Here is a 6,449-nt window from a genome sequence, read left to right on the forward strand (position 1 = left end):
AAAGTGGCAGCTCTGATCTAAAATCCAGCTCTGAGTCCACAGGGTTCCTTGTTACACCCATGAATAGTAGGGATTAAAGGTAAATCTCTGTGCAATTTCTTTTAATTCTTCATAGCTTACATTGTGATTACTATTTAAAGCGTGTGCAACGTGGAAGAAAATTCAGAACGTGTAAATGCAGATTTTGACATTTCAGACTCAAGAAACAGGCAGCCTTGTGTTAGTTCCACTATATATTAAATTATAATCTATGTAGACAGCAGTTTTGAAAGATATCCAGGCAAATAAGTTGTACTTTGGGCTGAAGTCAGACAGGTAGATGAAACTTTGATGACTTAATTCCCCCAACTATTAAAGGTATAAGCAGTCCAGGACCCTGAGTTGGAAAGAGGCTGCCAGGAAATTTATTGAGAGCAGTAAAGTGCAGGGCAATAATTTCAACAGGTTATCTTGCTTCTCCGGCTAATTGTTTTCCAAGGTTTCTCGGCTCAGAAGCATTCAGCATTCTTATCACCTGGGAAATGTGCGTGCTCCTCAGGATATTTTCCAGCATGCAGCCACCTCTGTCCTCCAGTCACGGCTATATTTTTGCTCAAAGAGCCGTTGATTAGATTTAAGAGCCTTCCCAGCCCCACAATGCGCTGTCTTGCTGATCTTCAGAGAGACGGTGGTGTCATCCTTTGATTTATGGAGAGAGCAGCTCAAACCCAGCCCTGTGCTTTATTAAAGCAGCTTTTTAGTCACATTATACCTTCCCAGTTTCAAGTTTTGAATGCCTCCACCACCTAGGAGTCCAAATCCCTTTGATAAACAGCATTTGGGATGATGGGGAAAGAGGCCTTTGCCTTGTACCCTCCCAGCATCTGCCTCCCGACCCCCCAGGTGTGAGATGGCCAGCAGGGAGGGGGCGATGGAGACCCAGTCAGAGCCCTGCTCTCCAGGTGGCCTTTCAATATCCGTTTCTTTCCTGACCCTCTCTTGACCTTCTCAGTGTGACAGTGTTTGGCCTGGGGCTGTGCCTCTTCATGGTGATTTTTTTCCTATCCAGGGTTTAAAGGGGAAGCCTCAGAGAGGTGCGGCCACACTGCTTTGGGACCCACTTTCAAAGGCTCCTGTTCTCTAGGCTGTGTTCTGCAAAATCAAGCGACAGGATGCAGGCCCCCAGCAGAGAACACAGTGGAGCACTGGCATATAAATACCTGCAGGTAAATCAACTGTCTTATAGGTGTCTGTTGTACGAAACACGGCTTTGTCTCAGAACACAGAACTTTGCCTCTACCGTACTATCAGCTGCCTTCCCCAAGATACAAACCAGGCCTGTGCCATGAAAGGCTGGGGTGGGGAAACCTGAGTATCCATGGCTACAAGTGCAAGCCATGCTCTACTGAGAAGCCTGAGGTCTCCTTCCCAAGGACCTGGCATCAGGATATCCCCACCCTTCCTTAGAGGTGTTCCCAACTCCCTCCCAGGTCTTCACTAAGGCGTTACTGCTCTCTGCCACTTGGATCCTACACCATCACCCTGCCCCAGCCAACTCACTGGAATGGGGTTGATGAACAGAGTCATCCTGGACCAAGGTTGGGGTGTACTGCCTGGCAAATGTCCTCTCCACCCTCCCCTACTTCTCAGTGGGGGATAGACCATCTGAGAGTCAGGCACAGTGGTGGATGGGTTACAAGTGGCTCTTGTATTGACAGGCTGGGGGACCCAGATAGTTATTGACCATCTCTTATCTTCAAGTGTCTTCAGCTACCTGTCTCTAAAGTGGTGATGATCATACTGACCTCATAAGATGATGTAGAGAGTATGTGACAACGTATTCGCCAATAGACGCTCAGTGCTATTTACCATTATTAGCCCTGACTTTTGCAAATAATCAAAAATTATTTGATCACTGTGGATAGTGACTGCAACCCTGAGATTAAAAGACACTTGCTCCTTGGAAGGAAATTTATGACAAACCTAGATAGCATACTAAAAAGCAGAGACATCACTTTGCTGAAACATGTCTGTACAGTCAAAGCTATGGTTTTTCTAGTAGTCATGTATGGGTATGAAAGTTAGACCATAAAGAAAGCTAAGTGCTGAAGTATTGATGCTTTCAAACTGTGGTGCTGGAGAAGACTCTTGAGAGTCCCTTGGACTGCAAGGAGATCAAACCAGTCAAACCTTTAGTAAATCAACCCTAAATATCCATTGGAAGGACTTGTGCTGAGGCTAAAGCTCCAATACTTTGGCCCCCTGATGCGAAGAACCAACTCAATGGAAAAGACCCTGATGTTGGGAAAGACTGAAGGCAAAAGTAGAAGGGGACGGCAGAGGATGAGATGGTTGAATGGCATCATCAACTCAAAGGACATGAATTTGAGCAAATTCCAGGAGATATCGATGGACAGGGAAGCCTGGCATGCTTCAGTCCATGGGGTCGCAAAGAGTTGGACATGACTTAGCCATAGAACAGTTACAAGAATCTGACTCTAATTAGGACTCACATAACACACTGCCACTATAAGAAAGATGATACCCATGAATTTATTTGCAAGGCAGCAATGGAGAAACAGACATAGAGAACAGACTTATGGACATGGGGTGGGGGGAAGAAGGAGACTGTGAGATGTATATGTAAAATAGATAGCCAATGGGAATTTGCTGCATGACTCAGGGAACTTAAACAGGGGCTCTGTATCAACCTAGGCGGGTGGGATGGGGAGGGAGATGAGAGGAAGTTTCAAGAGGGAGGGGACATGTATACCTATGGCTGATTCATGTTGACATTTAACAGAAAACAAAATTCTATAAAGCAATTATCCTTCAATTTAAAAAAAATTTTTTTTTTTTTAATTAAAAAAAGAGAAAGTATTTCCCTTCCAGTTCTCTGCTTCCTACAAGAAGACTGAGTCAGGTGCTTGTATGATTTCAACACGCCTTCACAATTTGTTAAGCTCTTTTATTAACAGAGAGCCCACGAAGGTTCTAACATGAATTTTATAACTTTATTGTATTTATTATAAATTCTCTTCTATTTAGTAAAAAATGATCCTGGCTTTTTTCCACCTATGGGAATGCAATAAGTTTTCATTAAAAGCAAAATGATTTAAATATTAAGTAAATAATGCTACAGATATATACAATAACAATCACATCATGGTTCCAAAAGAGAGGTGGGGATGTTCAGAAACCCTGGGCCAAGTTAAGCCAGTGGAGTGGTACCACAGGGGCCTCTGAGACTTCCAGAAGGTAGGGCAACTTCTGTAGAATGCAAGCTGTCTGGCTGAATCCTAGGACACCAGAATGAGTTACAGAGGAGTGAAATGAGGTGAGAATGTTCTGAGATAGAGATTGTGCTGACCAGGTTGATTTCCCTTAACAGGGCCCTTGCCCAGCCTTCACCCCTCCTTCCTCCTGGCCGGGGTTCCAACACCACTCCATGGGTCCTTTCCTTTCTGTCACCTCCAGCAGTGGTAACTGCAAGGCCATTTGGATGATTCATCTCTAGTGCCAGAGACAAAGCAGTCTGAACCGAGGAAAAGAAAAGCTTTCCTTTTCCCCAAACCTTAGGATCACATCAGCGTTAAAGCAGGCTTCAATCCCTGCCTCCATTATTACATGGCATCCTACCTGAGTATCTCTGTGCCCAAATTTCACTCTTACAAGGATGCCAAGCAATGGATTAGGGTGATCCAATATGGCCTCATTTTAATTTCACTATATCTGCAAAGACTCTATTCCCAAATAAGATCCTGTTCACAGTACCGGAGTTCAAGACTCGACCATAGTTTTTGGAGATTCACAATTCAACCCAAGACTATCCTCTGTATGGAGGGTCTCTCTCCCCCTATCTCTACACCTCCCACCAGCCCCCCATCAAAATCTTTTCCCAGTGTATAGCTAAAACTAGTGCACACTGAAGTCCTGATGACAGACTGCAAAGACCCTGCCAATGCCTTCCTGTGTTTCTCCCACCCACCATTCCTGAAAAGGTCACCATTTTCCAGGGCCTGGGGATAAGTCAGCCAGAGATGGGTACAATGTGTGTCTGCCCATCCAGATTCCATATTGTATTTAAAAAAAAAAAAAAAAAAACTTACTTTCCTACACTCTCCTTCAACAGAGGTGAGGTCATAAGTCATGGTTCTAGCCAATGAAAAATAAGCATAAGTATCTGAGTGATTAATTTCCATATACAAACAGCAAACCTGCCTCCTGCTCCCTCATTTGTCCCTTCTCTTTCTGCCTGGGACCTGGATATGATGGCTAGAAGCCCAACAATCATCTCGTAACCATGAGGTGATAAACTGAAGATATTTTGTCAAAACCCAGCACGCTAAGCATGATGATGCAGAAATAGTATTTAAAATAGCCAACAATTATTGAGCACTTAACACACACCAGGCATAGTTCTGGGCACATTTAATGTATTAATTCATTTACTCCAACAGCCCCATTGGTGGAGTATATTACCCCTATTTGCAGAGAATGAAATTTGTAAAAACCCACCAATGTGCTACAGGGTCCATGCTATAAACTATTGTTGTGTTCTCACTCAATAGGCAGAAAGAATCTAGGAGTCCTGATGACATCACTGAGCTCCTAGATATACCCTTTTCATTTTCAAGTAATAAACCAGCATTTGTTGGGGATTATATTACTTGCAGCTGATTGCATTCTTGGAAGACACTGATATTAGCTCATAGGCTCACTAAAGACTTAAATGAGAAAATATATGTCTGCAGTTGGAGAAATAACAGTTAATATTGTCTAAAACACAATTCTCAAAGCTTCTCAAGAAATAATTGGTTTTAATGTTTAACCATTCAAAGAGGCAAAATAATTGAGTCAATAATGTTGTAGGCAGAAGAATGATCTTCCAAAGCTGCCCTCATCCTCATCCCAGGAAACTGTGACTACTTCATATTATTTGGCAAAAGGGAATTTGCAGATGTGGTTAAGATTAAGGACCTTGAGTTAGAAAAATTATTTTGAGATTAATATGAAAGTAAAAGTCGCTCAGTCATGTCCAACTCTTTGCAAACCCATGGACTATATAGTCCATGGAATTCTCCAGGCCAGAATACTGGAATGGGTAACCTTTCCCCTTTCCAGGGGATCTTCCCAACTGAGAGATCAAAGCCAGGTCTCCCACACTGCAGGTGGATTCTTTACCAGCTAAGCCACAAGGGAAGCCCTGAAATTAATATGGGTCCCATGCAATCTATCACATGAATCCTAGAATCAGAGAACCTTTCCCGACTGCAGCAAGAGAGAGATTCAGATGTTGCTGCTCTGAGGTGTGAGTCTACACAGAAAGAGGCTGCTAGGACAGACAACCAGTGAGGAAACCGTGATCTCAGTCCTACAACACAGGGAGCCGAAGTCTGCCAACACCTGAGTGAGCCAATAAACAGATTCTCCCATGGAGCTGCTGGAAAGGGACACAGTCCTGCCAGCACCTAGACTTTGGCCTGGGAAGACTCATACTGGACTGCTAACCTTCAGGACTGTAAGATAATAAATTTGCATTAAGCCATTATGTTTGTGATAATTTGTGATAGCAGCAATAGAAAACTAACACAGAAAATTTCAGGCAACATCCAGAGTGTTAGCTTAGAGGATTTCGAGAACAAGCTGAAGAGCTGCACACCAGGTTAGTGAGAATCCCCCCAAAGCATGGAATTAATCATGATCTTTGTATGAAATCTTCTGACCTGGTTGTGGGAGACCCTGTTTGCATGCACCAGGCAAGGCTCCCCTGATACACAACTTAAGGGGCACCGCTCGCATAGCCCTAGGGTGGCATTCGTACAGAAAACAGTGTAAACAGCGCCTCCTACAGTTGTGTGGTGCAACGGCTCTGCTAGTGAGAGGGGCCTTGTGGGATCACAAGGGAATAAGACCAGAGCTGGGTGGGCCAGGGATAACCAGGGCAATGTCTGTACAAGATATTTTACAGGAGCCACTCTAGCCATCCAGTGATTCTGGTTTGAGATAATGAGTGTATTAATAAAATGCCACCTTGTAATGTCAAAAGCTCCATTTTAAAAGAGAACAAAAAGGAACACTATGGGGTTTTCTTCATTCAGCTGAGCCTCTGCAGTCAGATGAGCTGGTCGACGTGGGCCTTGTGTGGCCATGTCACTGTTTCAGCTAACGAGGAGCACGCCTCGATAGGAAGCCAGTGAGGTTTACACCTGAAGCTTAAGTTGAGGACAGAGTTGGCATTCCCATGACAAGGGTCTATATTTTTAATAAAAACCTGGCAACAGAAATGTTTGAGCTCTTGAGACGCATCTGTCCATTTTAACCCTCTTCCTGAGCAAGGCGTGTCATCCAAGTCAGAGCTGCAGAGACGCACCGGTGCTCACGGCCTGCAGGAGTCCAGATTCCAGGGCTACTGTGTCAAACACGGTTACATTTGCTGACAAGAAACCAGTTATGTAAAGATGTGAGAA

This window comes from Bubalus bubalis, chromosome 2 (assembly GCF_019923935.1).
Source record: "Bubalus bubalis isolate 160015118507 breed Murrah chromosome 2, NDDB_SH_1, whole genome shotgun sequence".
Taxonomy (NCBI): Eukaryota; Metazoa; Chordata; class Mammalia; order Artiodactyla; family Bovidae; genus Bubalus; species Bubalus bubalis.